This window comes from Protopterus annectens, chromosome 11.part0 (genome assembly GCF_019279795.1).
Source record: "Protopterus annectens isolate FY-2018-M chromosome 11.part0, PAN1.0, whole genome shotgun sequence".
NCBI lineage: Eukaryota > Metazoa > Chordata > Ceratodontiformes > Protopteridae > Protopterus > Protopterus annectens.
The window spans coordinates 1,028,718,530-1,028,727,883 of NC_056745.1; positions in this window are offsets into that span (position 1 = coordinate 1,028,718,530).

Below are 9,354 nucleotides of genomic sequence, written 5' to 3' on the forward strand. Positions count from 1 at the left end.
GTGCACACCCCACAGTAAGCAATATCACTGGTCATTCAACAATGACCATTTAAGTGACCTTTGCATTTACATATATCTTACCCAGCAAAAAGAAGTCCATGGTCTCTAAATACCTGATGTCTCACTGAGAAGAAAATGAAAGTCATAGTAGCCACAACAACATATTTCAGTTTGCTGATAATCAGACACATGCAATGCTCCCTGACAAGACATGTCAAGAATGATAATGCAACTTACCTGTGCATTTACACATTCTATACCTCCCTGCTGCCCCAAAAGACATCCACCATCTGAGTTACATTGGGACAAAAGTGAAAGAACAAATAACTATTGTAATATATATTCAACTTGGTTCTGTCAGATGTATATACACAGCATCACATCTTGTCTTTAGTCTTTAATTGAATGTAAATAAGAAACTGTATAAAAAGGAAGCCATGTGGTAAAACTGTTACCCTTTGAAGGCGCAATCTGAGGTACCGAAAGATGCACCAGTAAAATCTTCAATTTTATTCCACTGCTTTCTGTGTTTGTTTTGTATATACACAGCATGTCAGCACTTTACCCTTACCCCAAAAGAACCACCACACTCTGTGCACCACTCTGACATCATATTTGGAAGTAAGTTAAAGAATTTGGAAGTAAGTTAAAGAACAAATGGTTGCAGTAATATATTTTATCTTGTTGCTTTTAGATGCCTCTATATTTTTGATTTGGTGACGACTGAATGTAAATAAATAAATTGCAATTTGCTCTCTGATACATACACTTTTCCCACTTTCCCACCAAGCTTCGGGGAATGGTCTTTTGCCTCCTACCCTCCAAAATTGACCACTTTCAGTGTAAATTAAATATAGTTGTATTTTGAAGTGCATTAACACTTTGCTTGGAAGCACTGCTATATAATATTAACTTTATGACTATTGAATGTATAGTGTTATGAGTGACAATGTTTTTCAGCATATCTTTCTTCTGAGATTCATATTCCAGGCAGTGTGCTACATTGCCATTTTGTATATAGCCTACTGTTTTTATTTACATGTGCCACAGCTGTTTCTCTACTTATTGTGGACTTATAGCTCACCTTTGACTAACTGTATGCTGGTATAGTCTCTTTTATTGTGGCTTTGGTTTGTGGCATTTCTGATTCTGTTCTCATCTACAGCTGTTAGTTCACTTGGCTGTATTTGCAGTGGTATTTGGGCAAATGTTTGGTCACATAATCTCCCAATTTAGCATAAAAAGGGAACATATTGTTTTACTGTGCCTCCAATTCCAATTAGTATATTTATATGGGTGCTGCAGTGTGCAGACTTATTTAACTACACTGGCACAGTAGCTCACTGGATTACAATGTTTTTATAAGCTAAAAATGAACATGTCACCTGAAATGCACTCATATTTTGAATTTATTGAGATAGCTACTAAATTTGCCTGTCCACCTGCTATATAACTGTGGATTTGCATATACCAGGCTAGAGCATTTTAAAGCTTCTACAGTCTACTCCTACTTGCTTATTTATGGGTCTAAGGCTTATACTCAGATCTAGTTTATTGTCCTTAGACAGAACATTGTTTGCCATTACTTGTAAGTTGAGGATATTCAATTATTTTGATCTGCCATCAATTTTTTTGTTTAAAAACAACTTCAACAAGAAAGGGAAAGGGAGAAGTCAAACTTCAACTATAGGATGGAAAAATGGCCAATATGAGGTATAACATATAATATAAATATGCAGTTCATGTAAACATAGGTATTATTCATGTAGGAAAAGCAAAATGTGGTTGAGTTACATCCTAAAAATAAGAATTCACAATACAAAAATACATGATCCTCATAATAATACCCATTTGTTAAGAAAGGAAAATGATTGGTTACACAATCTTTTCTCAGGGGAGACCTGGGACAATGTCTGGTAAAGTGATTACTAAAGGTTAAGCAGTAGGCAAATGAGGGATGAGGGACTCAAACCCTGCATGACAGGACTAAAGCTCACAGTCTGAGCCCCCTGTGGCAACTGCCAGTACAAATTATAGAACATGCTATACATACGATGAATTTACATAAGTAGTCAGTCTTAACTATTGTCTGGCAATAACAGCAGATGACTTAGCCTTGAAATTTACAGATAGATCCTCATAGTAATTCTTTAGTACCAAGATTGCCTATTCAAAATAACTGGCAGAAAAACACACTTCCATGTTTTGAAACACATTAACTTGAAATATTTAACAGGCCTCAGAATAAACTGGCTTGAGAAATTGGAGTTTCATCTTAAACAGTAATTCCCAAAGAGTCTGACAGATGAGAAAAGAGAGCTATCCTTGTAAACTCCAACCACAGAGGTTCTAATTTTCAACACAAGGCAAAAGTATTTGTTAGTCCCTCAAAATCTTTATCCAACAATGCCACCACTGCTTTGGGCATCAAGGAAACAATTTGTCTTTCTTTTGGGATATATGAAAAGAAAAAATGAATAGTTATCCTAGAAAACAAAGGCATCATGTGGGATGTAGTGGAAATTGTATGAGACTCAACTGAAATAATTTATTTAAAAATAGACAATAACCACAATAAGTTTATACATTTTGCCATTACACCAAAAGGGTTTAATAAATAATGCTTCTAATAGCCAAATGAATAGAAAAATAGAATATAAGTTACCATCAGCTATTAAAATTATAAAGTATATACATCTACCATGACAACATGCATAGTCAATTTTTATAAATCATAAGACAACTAAATTTGCACTGAAGATTTTATATGAGCAGAAATACCTTCAAAAATCAACCGTTATTTTGGTCTAAGATAAAAACATGGCCTTCATTTCTTGAAATGAGAGAATCATTACTTTCCCAGCTAGTAATAAATCTGTGTAGAGACTCCTATCAGTTCACTTCCAAAATTTTTGCAGTTCTAGTTCACATCATTACTACATACCAACTTTTCACAGCTAAGTGTCTGGGGTGCATGAATTTGAGTATATTGGGCTCTGTATCAGTAATAGTGGAATGCTACCTACAAACCACTTTGATCCCAGAGGTAGTATATATGCAGATTAGGATTGTGATGAAAGAACAACCCCCAAATCAGGGATACAGGGAGCACAGTCGCCTCATATAGAAAACACTGCAATATTGTCTTAGATAAGATTGTTTTTGATCCTATGTGAGTGTCTGGCAGTAAATGCAGCATAATGGATTTTTAATATTATGGGGCATGGTTAGGACATGTTCCTCCTGTTTTCACTGTTTTCTCTTTTGTGGCTCCACAGACCTTATTGGATGTTTATGAAGGTTGCTATCGATTGAGACTCCTTACAAAACATAAGAGTGGGACATGGCACTGGCATTGTCCAGATGCACACCTGGAGTGAAAGGTTCTGATACTTTTCAAGGTTTACCATTTTGAGGCTTAGATGCTTTGCCTCTGTTTGATATCCATGAAATGTAAATTCCTTCAAAGATAAACAGCTGCAACATATACTCTAATGACTCATAGTGAATTCTATGTTCTAATGCAAGGTCAGCCTGCAGCAAACAAGGCATTATTGACATCTTAGCACAGCCCTAAAGGTCTTAGTGCCTTAATATCTCAACAATTAAGTTCTGAAAATTTGATGCCATTCTAAGGGTATCTATTGGCTTTAAAACCAAGATGAACCTGGTACAGGTTCTTTGTTGAGCCACAGAATCCCTTGGGTATGTAATGGTAGCAGGAACAAATCATATGGTTCATCTTGTTTATTATTCATCCCTTAATGTGAAGTCTTTCTTGCAGGAGCTCAGCAAATAATACTGCTAATAATCACAGTCACTCATATGGACTTAGTGTTTCACCTCTAATCTTGAGATGGAATCAGTTTCCTGCTGAGACCACCATTTCATCAAGTTCAGCTTTGTACTACCCTGCCTTATTCTGCTAATGCTCAACTAATCAAGTATAGGAAGTTGTCTAACATTGCTAATGTCATTGTCTTTCCATTTCTCAGTCTGCTACTTTCAGGCTGCAGTGCAAATGGCCCAGAAATGCTGGTTTCAGAGTATATCAAATGTAGATGTATTTTTGAAGTATATCCTCCATATTCCCATATGGGCTACCTATTGTGGTATGGGGGTCATGGTATTATTTTGAGTTCCATTACAGCAAAGATGGTGGTTAAGACTGGGGAACCCACTTTCTGGAGAATGGATTGCCAAAGGACCTGCATTATTCCATATATTAGCTAGAAATACCCCATAATATGGCTTATTATTTATCCAGAGAGGTATCTGCTGTGAGAAATTGACCAACCAGCAGTTGACAAACAGGACAGTATAGCTTGTAAAAATAGGCTCACTTAGTTTTACTACTCATGACTGCATGTTTGAGCCTTTAGACAAATGGTGGAGTCATTAATGGGGGTAGACATTCCCAAAAGCACACAGTTAACTTGCAGTATGTCCTGACAGAGAATCATCTTGATGCTAAAAAGTCTGCATCCTCTTGCATGTAAGTTCAGCCCTATGCCAGCCAACTTTGCTCAGATGATGGATGTCCAAGGCTTATACATATTCAGAATCAACCAAGTGTCTCAGATAATTGATGTCCTATTATTCATTTTTCAGTAGACTTTAATTCTGACAACTCTCAAAACCTCTGGATTAGAGTTTAAGTGTTTTGGATGGTTATCACTATGTTACAAGTCTCCCCTTTATTGGAAAGACTATCAAGAAAGCCATTGTGTAAGCAGCTTGCATATAAACTTGAATCTCATGGGTTGTGAGATCTGTTTCAGTCTGTTTGCAGAGCTCACCACAGGAGTTAGATTGTACTCACTCAAGTGATCAGTAATCTTCTTCTGGTTATATGCCTCTCAAAATGCTCAGCCCTTGTAGTCTTTGATGTCTTTCCTGCACTCTTCCCAATTGCTCATCTAGTTCTTCGGAGTAAGTGAATTTTGGACATTGACACAGTTTGCCTCTTACATATTATTACATATCAATGCTTACACAGAGGTTAATCTCAAGGATTACTTATTCTTTTGTCTACTCTCTCTGTTGTAGGGTTCTGCAGAGTTCCATATCAGGTCTTCTCATACTTACCATGCATGTCATTATTGCTGATATAGTTAGAAGGAGGCAACTGTAGTATCACTGCTTTGTAATGATACTCCAGTGTACCTGTCCCTCCCCAAGGAGCCAGTGCACTGCTCTCATCCCATGCAACACTGAACACATGACATCTTATTTTGCATTAGTGTTAACTAGTATCAACTCAATTCATCCAAGACAGTTGCCATGACATTTAGTGTAAGTTAAAGGTCATCCGTCATTCTGACCCTTATACTATATGTCATTTACTGAGTGAATAGATTAGAATTTGTGCTCCATTAGCATAATATTGGTATGATTTATAATGACCAGCTAACATTCTAGAATCCAATGTCTTTTGTTGTTTTATCATGTGGCTACACCAGGGGAACCATTACACATTTGGCTAGTAAAACCAAACCACACTAACTATAGATGTGCATACAGGCTTTACATATGTTTTATTGCTTGTCTAAACTTTAGCAATGGAGTGCTTAAAATCAGATCTGATGTCTATAAACATTAGGGTGTAAACAACATCCATACCAAAGAATTAGAATATTTCATAAACCATTAGGTTTAAATTGTAAGTATGATCAGCCAAGCTCGAGTTTTCACTTTGTAATATCATAAAACTCCTGTAATAGAGGTCCATGGAATATATGTAAATGACTCCTTAAGGACATATCAATATTTCATCTACAGAACTTCAGAATGCCCATGACGTTTTACTTTTTATGTTTTTATCTGTCCATTCAGGCGAATCAAGCCAAACCCCACTAGCTGTAGATAATATTAGGATGCCAGCAAAATAACCCAAATATCATCCAGAAGGTTTGATGTATTACACAGTGAAGAGTCTAGCTTGGCTGGACCTTTCTTGCAGTTTATACTGAATAGTTTGTCTGCATAATCTTTTAACCTTATGTATATGCATTGCAAAACAAAAACTCCAGCAGCCAAGGACCAGATAATGTTTACCTACAGAGGAAGCTTTAATGAAACCAGTCTGAGTGTGTTTAGAGCTGCATTTTAATACAGTTTGATGCTGCATTTTTGGTCCATGGCTGTTGTATGATATGAATTGGTTTTCAAAGTACAGCAGCTGTGTCAGAAAGGATGTCACTGACTTAATTAGAGAGTTGTCCAGTCACATATCATAATGCACTTTGGAAGACATACATTTTATCTGTTGATCTGCTTTTAATGTGTTAGGGAATAGGTCAAGTTTTTTTTTTACCCAACCAGAAGAATATTTTTACCAATTGGTCACTAATATTAGGTATTAAGACCTCAATAGAACTGGGTTTGTTAGGATTTTGGATAAATTTATTGGTCAAGGTAGAGTGATAAGTGGTGGGGTTAGAACTAGTGGACTTAGTAATTAACTGATGGATGTTAAGGTAAGATGTGAATGCCACTGAATAAAGAATGTTGCCTTTATTTTTTATTTGTGGCATAGACCATTTACAAATTTTAGGAGGTGGTAGAGAATCCTGGGGTAGTAAATAATAATAATTGTGAAAATGACATTATTATGGAAGGGAACATGAGTCATAAACTAGTTTGGACTGAATCACTCAGTGGATAATGAGGTACTCAGGCAATTGCATTCTGACTATTTGCTTACTAATAACAAACATATTCCATCTTTCTTGTTGTCAGAGTAATCCATTTATATTATTTGGTAATTAGGGAAGTACATGTGTATATTGTGGGGGATGGTATTAGTTATGTTTAGCAAATAGCAACAATGTTGAGGTTATGGTGGATAATCCAGATATGAACCTGATGTAGTATACTGGCAAATGTAACCATCTTAATGAATCATAAATATACCTTATAATTACTGGCTTTTATTTGTTTATTGGAGGAGCTGAGGTAGGGGCACTGGGAAGGTAGTAGCTGGTGCAAGCTAGGTTTTTGGGTGGGGTGGTTAGGGCTGGGCTATAGCTATAGTGTTTCCTAACATGATAATTAGCATGAGAATGCTGGATAGTTCAATTTGATTGCTAAGAGTTTTCTAGAGGAGGTGAAAGATTTTACATTTTTGTTTTATGCAGGCTGAAAAGCATAAAATGTTAGAATGAACATGTAGGCAACACAGCAGAGGTGGATATTTATATATGTATGCAAGTCAGCTGGAATGTACATTGTGAGGAAATGTAGGCATATACAGTGCATTTGTCAGATATCACAGCAAGGGTGTTATCCATGTCAGTTAGGAATTGGAAAATATGGTTTAGACAGTAACTAGTAGGGGTATGGCCAACACAGCTAATTGAGAACAGCAACTTTATGAAAGCTCTTTGACTGAAAACTTTTCTCTGACAGAAAATGTAATAAAAAAATAACATTTGAAGATACTTACTAGCTAATTTTATTCATTAATACTTAGAGAAAAGATTTATAGTTTCAGGTTCTTCAAAAGCTTAGTTTTTCTGTCAAAAGTTTAACTGTTTGGTTAAGAGAGAAGAGATTCAGCATGTCACTCAAGAAATGATACTCAGGATTCTTGTGTTAAAAAAGACAACCAGTCAATACTATCTAGTATGCAGGATGTATTACTTAAAATAGTCAATTTGGATACAAAGCTAGAACTTTTCAAAGAAGAGACTCAAAAGAGAATGGAACATTTTGAAATTCTTATGAAATAACAAAATCAGCAGCATGGAAGAGACTTTAAATGATCATGAAGGAAGAATAATGGAAGGTGAGTTTCAGACTGAATTTCTTTTCATCCAAAATAACTGTCTCACAGAAAAACTTGAAAATTTAGGAAATAGACTGAGATGAAATAACATTAGAATTTATAGTATACCTGAAAAGTATGAGGAAGACAATATAATACACTTCTTAACTACTTGGTTACATAAAACATTAAACCTACTTGAAACTTTATCTTTTGGAATTGAAAGACTATATAAATCCCTGATAGCACCTTCTAAGAACAAAAACTCACCACCACACTCAATTATAGTTAAGTTCATGTTTAGCTTAGAAAAAGATCAAATATTAAAAGCAACATGGTCCACCACATCTATTAAAATAGGTGGACGTGTAGTCTGATTTGACAATGATTATTCCAGTAAAGTAATAAGTAAAAGAAAATACTGTCTACCACTGATCAAGGAACACAAAAACACTGATCAAGGAACACAAAAACAATGTTATAACCACTTTTGTGTTTCCTGCAAAGATCAAATTATTCCTTTCTGAAGAAACCAAAATATTTAGCATGCTGCAGGAGGCATCCACTTTTGTTAACAGCAATAAAATCCTTAATAATACTGAACAAATGAAGTGGAACAGTATATCCCTAAACAGACAGAGTGAGCTGAATTATTGGAAACTGCTTCTAAAACTAAAAAGCCTAAAAAACAAATGAGTCATATTCTATTAATTGTTGGACTATTATTTTCTGAAACAATAGATTTGCCTTTTAAGTACAAAGTTTGTATGGGACTTTAAGCTTTCAAACATATGTATGTATGTATTTATATTTTAAGCTAAAACATTTTATATGATGAAGAATAAAAAAGATTAGTTTTAATGTTTTACATATTTACAGTGAAAAACGTAATATACTTCATTTAACTAAGCCTATACGTGTGTTTCTAATGTTAAACAAATGTTTCCTGTTAAAGAATGTCATTATATTCTAAGCAATAGAACTGGTAACTTTAAAACTATATAAGTTAAGAATTCTATTATATTTATTCAACGTTGCTTAGTACGTGCATTGCTAGGTTTACTGAATGTCATATCTAAGTAATATGCTAATTAGTAGTGTTAAAGTGCTGGCAATTTTGTTTTCTTTGTTCCTGTGTAACACATTCCTTTCACAGGTCATTTATGAAACAACTGATACTTAGAAGGAAAGTTTGAGAACAAAAGATCATTCCATTTCTTCAAAATGCTGGATTTTTTCCTCCTTGAGCTGTCCTGAAGAAAATCTAGGTCAAAGTTCATCAGTGATGTCTGTGAAAGAAGAAGACCCTTTCTATTGTTTTTTTTTTCTTTTCTCAAGTATATATTTCAGAAATCTTCTCAAAATAACACTTCATTTATTTTCTTAGAAGTGAATTATTGGTAAGACAAAAGCTATAGTAATGTCTAACACTGAGAACTTGCAATATATAATTTGCTTCCATTTACATGTTAATAGCTTGTGCTGTAGTGTTATTAACTTTAACTAAGCATATTAACTGTACATATTAATTGAACGTAGTAAAGTTAGATATTTGTTACTGATTAGAACAGTTTGAAAGAACTAAG